The following is a 6,590-nucleotide window of genomic DNA, read 5'->3' on the forward strand; positions in this document are numbered from 1 at the left end:
CAAACTCATATGATCCTAGTACTACTTTTATAGTTTAATTATGTTATATTAACAATAATGTTTCTTTATATAACCTTCTGTTAGGACACAGATGAATATGGGTTGCACACCTTTCTTTTCTCTGCTGTGTGCACAAAGGGATGTGGCACCGGTATGTTATTGTTGCACAGGTTATATAATCCCTCTTCAATTGTACTTTAGTTGTGTGTATGTGAATACAACTTGGGTAACAAAGCAATAATATTTTAGCATTGTGTTATTCCTTATGCTAAGACAAAACACATATTATGCCCATAATCATTCATGCTTCTAGTATGCTTACATACAATGTTATTGGTGCAGTGTAACATGTACATCCAGATGATGTGTACACCAGCCTGATTTACATTTTGAATGTCATGAAATATACATGGTGTTGTACATTTAACACCAAATACACACTTTGCTGTGTTGTTTACGGTACTGAAGATGGCATGTCAATGTTTGCAATTTATATATTGTTCCTTTGCATTATAGGTATATCTCCAGTATGACTGATCATGGTATGTATATTTGCTGACATCTCTCATAAGATGTGGCTACCTCAATCTTCCTATAATTATTGGAACTAAAAACCCAACATATTGGTTTAAACACAAATGTTACATATATGTACTTTCTGTATCATGTATATGCATTTAGCTACTCTTGAGCTTTCATGTGCATTGTATTACAAAATGATTACTCACATTTCATCACATTTTATGTATGTTTCCTTATAATTTCCATTAATGTAATATAGAGGTGGTTGGAGAAAAGGGGATAACTGTACTTATTTGTTTACTTACGGGAGCACATTCATCACTAGCATAGACACACTTTTTAAGACAACTGTTTGTGTCTCTATCAATTGGTGTAGGATCCATGTATAACACCGACAAATGATAACACCAGCTTTATTATGGTAGCTTATATCATCATATTGACTATACTATGTATTTCTAAACGATTAATAAACACAGTAAACTATAGTTAGTTAGGTTAATGAAATATACACAGAAACGTACTTCATAACATGATGGTGATGTCATATTCAGAACATCATGCATTGGAGGGGACCATAACATCTGGCCACTAACATTATTTGCTACAGTCCCAAACCATTTTATCTACATACCCATGTAACAAGAGATTTTAAAAATAAATGGCTACTTGGTTGTAAGTGTCCTTTACATTGGGAGAAGGAGTGGCTCACTGAGTAAAGACACACACTGGCACTGATAGTTTGAAGCAGGGGAGTCTGGTTCAATTCCCGGTGTGGGCTCCTTGTGACCTTGGCCAAGTCACTTTATCTCCCTGTGCCTCATGCGGCAAAAAAACATTTGTACGTTCCACGGGCCAGGGACCTCAGGCTGAAACATGTGTCTGTAAATCGCTGCGTACAACTAGCAGCCCTATACATGAACATGCTCATATTATTATTATTATTGTTACATAGTTTCGACAGTCATACGTTCCATTACATATTAGAATACACAAATGTGTTAGCAGAGTGGGAATGGTTGTTATATATAAAACACACCATGTCATAAAATGTTAGTAGTCATTAAAGAACACTCAATAAAAATTCATGAGGCACTCTTTTGCAACATCATTATGTTAATTAAGTGCTTATGCAATATAGGCATAAGGGTATCACATTTTTAATTGTTTGTTAATAAGCGCTGCAAGCAATATAAAATTAGTTCCATATGTAGTATAGTAGTCGGTGGCTCCTCCTCACAATCATCTCATATAAAGGTAGACTCTTCTGAAATCATACATTGATCCGATTGTATCTTCCCCGACATCTCTGAAATACAGCAAACACATGATGGTCAAAGATGGCACCTTACTAGATATGCATCCGTGACAACGCGTTACGCAGCTCTATATGATTGTGTAGATACACACGTCACTCACTTATATGTTAGAAGTAAAACTGTTCATCAGTATGTAATGTTTCTTTAAATTTGTAGCAGGCATAACTATGTATAAGAAGTGAACGTTGCCTGTATACTGAAAGATGTGCGCGCACATCTTTGTGTGCGCACGCACTTCACGCTTGGCTCCACTAACTGTTAGCGCATGCGCAAAACAAAGCGTACGTTGTGCGTTCAATACATGTTGAAAATACCAGTAAACATAACATCTTTATTTCAAATACAATGAAGACGAAACTACATTCGTTCTAAACGAGTACATCTGTATTCTTTTTAAACAGACGTGTTTGAACAGAAAGCACGGCCGATAACACAATGCGCAAATGCAATACGTGTGACGTCATGTTAAGCCAGCGTGAAACGCACGCTAACACTCCTCCCACTCAATTAACATTCGGCTAACGCCCAGGGTACGCCTACAAACACTGAGCCGCACGCATCACACACTGCAGTTACCGTTACTATAACAAAACATGACAGCCAATAGGCTTTGAGGCGCGCACGTCGCTTGGGGGCGGGACTTACATCACTAATCCTTTTTAAGGACGCCTTGGCCCATGACAAGGGTCCCACGTCATACGTGGTGGACCCGGTTTTCAATGTTGTAGATGTTGCATGATAACAAAACAGGTATGTGTTAGAGTAATGGTAAAATGTTGCTAATATGTTTAAAGGGATAGGAAAGTACGTATATTTATTCCGTCAGCAATGTGTACTACTCTTTCAGGTCCTACTATATTGTATTAGGAAACAATTTGTTTGTGATCGCTACATGTTATGCAGTCTGCAATGTTACGCTGTATCCACGCATTGAAAGTGAAAATGGTGGTTACAAAAAAAAAAAAAATTTAAACGCAGAGTCAACGCATAACGATTGTTATATTTACCATTCTTCTAGAATTAACTCTTCGCCTGGCTGCAACTGGTCGCTCCAGAAATGCAAGCCATTTTCATCCACGCTTAACCCAACCGCTGAATCCAGTATGGCACATATCTCCTCCAGGATGCGCTCATAGGAATCGCCACTGCTTTCTTCAAATAATTGGTCGGGAGGTAGGTTCATTTCTTCCGGTTCCCATTCCAATGCAATTTCAGCTGAAAGGCTTGGTACATAATCATAGTACTTTTGTTCTTGTACAATGTGGGTTTCAGGAATGGAGGCTGCAGATATTGCAGCACGTATCGATTCAAACGGATCAGTAGTAGCGGATACATTGCTATTGCCATTAGGAATAAATATGCCTTTCACGACAATATAAGTGCCGTCTTTCAGGATAAATTGTTTTTCCGGGGCAATCTTCCAGAAACCATAGGTGTGTTGTAGCTTATCCTGGTCACGTTCAAAAAAGTCATTACTTGATAAAGTGAATCTTATTGAGGAATTAAAATTCCGTGCATGCTTACGGTCTTGGTAATAAGGATATTTTGCTCGAATGAAATCATCGATTTGGCGTGTGCTTGCTTTCTGTCCGCGACTGTTCAAGATGGCTTCACAGATCATGTACTTATACCCTAAAAGGGGATTAATATTGTTAACGAATTCATCAGCCATGTCTGAGTAGCACAAAAGCTGTGTGCAGGTCTGTGTTATTTGCTCATCAAAATGAATGTGCTGAATGGCTAACAAACTCCTGTTTTTCCTTGTCAAGGTCAACAAAAGTAACTACTTTGACTCCTTATTTCAAACGCCAATTGGATTTGTTTGTCTAATTGGGTTAACAGTTGTGGTTCGTGATATGGGACTGTGGGAGAAACATTTCTCCTTCTTTTATCTCGTTTGTGAAAAACATCCCTAGACTGTGAATGCGTTCACATAGTGTTTTTTTGAAAACTAACAAAGACCAGTGTGTGAAAATATTTCTTAGCCAGGCATATCAGTAAAAACACACCTGCAAAAAGAAATGTTTTTTCCCCGCTTACATTTCTGTGTGTATGTGAAAGTCTGGTTAACTCCCTGTCTGCATGAGTTTAAATACGTGTGTATATATATATATATATATATATATATATATATATATATATATATATATATATATATAAAAATATATCTCTTATAAAAATATATATATATTTATATATAATATTTTATTTTTTTTTATATTGCAGGAGTACACACAACATTGATGGCATTAAGTATACCTTGTATGAAACCTATTTAAATGGTGAGAAACATGATTGAATGAAGTAATAAACATTTGTTTAAGCACAATACTGTTAGAGTCTCATACTTAGGATATTTCTCAAACATTAGGCCTGTATTATTAAAATAGTGTGCTTTCACAAGGAAGCATGAAGTGTATTAGTTTGTGTATACCAGTTTATATAGTACTATATATATATATATATATATATATATATATATATATATATATATATACACACATATATACATATATATATACACATATATACATATATATATACACATATATACATATATATATACACATATATACATATATATATACACATATATACATATATATATACACATATACACATATATACATATATATATACACATATATACATATATATATACACATATATACATATATATATACACATATATACATATATATATACACATATATACATATATATATATACACACTCACACACTCACACTCACACTCACTCAGTGTGTGTGTGTGTGTGTGTGTGTGTGTGTGTGTGTGTGTGTGTGTGTGTGTGTGTGTGTGTGTGTGTGTGTGTGTATATATATTATTATACATTCTGAGATGTTATAGAAACGAACACACAACTGATTAAAGGACAAAATTACAATGGCCAAGCAAGGCAAAGGTAAGTAATAATTTACACATAATCCTGCTGTACACGTACAAGAAAGATGTTTGCACTTACTTAGGTGTTTTAATAATTGCATGTGACTAATATGCATATGCAATTCTTACATCAATTAACACACCCAAATGCAATGTTTTGCTGCAAAGTCAATGGCAGCTTCTCTAAACTTAGCAACTGGCTCCTGGTGGACCATTACTGAACAGACGATTACAACATAAATATTTATAACACAATTAATTATGAGTGTTAACATTTCCAAAACTTCACGTGTACAAGAACATAGTTGAAAGTTTGGAAACAACACAGTCTTCAGCATACATACAATAGTAATTAGATAATCTGAAGTCAACAAAACAAGGCCAAAGACATATTTTCTGAATTATAACATTTATTTTTTTTGTTCCTTTTGCGAGCGAGTAACAGGCCTGCTTGTTGTCTCTTGAATTTTCCTTTTTCTTTTGCCACCAACTTTAGGCACAACAGAGCCACTTTGAGTGGCCTCTGGCACTTCACGGGCAGGGCTTGTGGCCAGTGACTGTTCACCTACGGGGCTTGTGGCCAGTGACTCACCTACAGGGCTTGTGGCCAGTGACTCACCTACAGGGCTTTTGGGCAGCGATTCACCTACAGGGCTTTTGGGCAGCGATTCACCTACAGGGCTTTTGGGCAGCGATTCACCTACAGGGCTTTTGGGCAGCGATTCACCTACAGGGCTTTTGGGCAGCGACTCACCTACAGGGCTTTTGGGCAGCGATTCACCTACAGGGCTTTTGGGCAGCGACTCACCTACAGGGCTTTTGGGTAGTGACTGTTCACGGACAGGGCTTGTGCCCAGTGACACATGTGAGCAAGTTGGTAGACACTGCACAAGTGATGGTTGGTCTGTTTCATGTGTGTCTTGTTTTGTTTTTGTCGCCTCCTTTGTAGGTGTCTGCTGCTGAATTTGTACAGATGGCAGCGGTAGGATGTCATCAGGAACCTGCACAGCAATGTCTGCTACTTGACCGGTAACATTTGGGCCTGGTGAATGAATATCAGATGAATGTGGTGAAAACTGACCTGCATGAACAGATCCTGGCTGGGAGGTGTTGAATTGTGGTACATTAGTCATTCTCCAGTAATTAGCTTGTGTTTGCTGAACAACTAATGCTTCGAATGAGGTGTTGATTTTTTGCAACTGTTTAGGCACTTCAATGAAGACTCTGTGGAGATGTGCCAATTGTGATACTGTTTCTTCCTGCAGTCCAATCATCCTTTCCAGCACTGTCATCATGTCTGAATGGCGACGATTTTCTGCGTCCACTATTTTTCCCTCTGAAGCTACAATTGTATCGTATGTGGAAGTTGATGGACGATTTGGCGGTACAACAGTTTCTATTGGCACCTCTTCATGGTCACATGATTGTATTTCAGTCTCTTCTGTGGCGTCATCCTCATCATACTCATCATCCTCATCACCATGATGTTCTAAAAAGAAATGTACACATTATTAAATGGCATGTTAATGTATGCTGTGTTACTATGTAATTGTACTGTGTCCTAAGTAACACCTAACATGTTAGCATACGTTTTATAACCTCATTAAAAACTACCTTGACTTACGAATAATGTTTGGACTCAGTATGAAATATGAATGAATGAAAAGTTGCTCTAAACTCAGAAGTCCTACATGATAATTAACATCACTAACACAATACATGTTGCCTTACACTTAATTTTCACTGACACTAAGTAATCCTATTTAAAGAAGATGTGCAAAACAAATAATGCACATGACAACATAACATATAGAAGAGCACATATTATATGGCCAGCAAATGA

The 6,590-nt window shown here is 37.0% G+C and overlaps 1 long non-coding RNA gene across 3 annotated transcripts; it reads left to right on the forward strand.

The window, feature by feature from the left end:
* Nucleotides 1-416: 416 nt before the first annotated feature.
* On the forward strand, nt 417-6,313 carry LOC142493426 (uncharacterized). Of its 3 annotated transcripts, none has more exons than XR_012801105.1 (5): nt 417-542; nt 2,860-3,014; nt 4,068-4,123; nt 5,697-5,776; nt 6,013-6,313. It is a non-coding gene; the product is annotated as an uncharacterized LOC142493426 (long non-coding RNA). The 3 variants fall into 3 exon arrangements; XR_012801104.1 differs by having other exon boundaries at nt 5,697-5,867; nt 6,013-6,027; XR_012801103.1 differs by lacking the exon at nt 6,013-6,313 and having other exon boundaries at nt 5,697-5,916.
* The last annotated feature ends 277 nt before the right edge of the window (nt 6,314-6,590 follow it).

This window comes from Ascaphus truei, chromosome 4 (genome assembly GCF_040206685.1).
Source record: "Ascaphus truei isolate aAscTru1 chromosome 4, aAscTru1.hap1, whole genome shotgun sequence".
Classification (NCBI taxonomy): domain Eukaryota; kingdom Metazoa; phylum Chordata; class Amphibia; order Anura; family Ascaphidae; genus Ascaphus; species Ascaphus truei.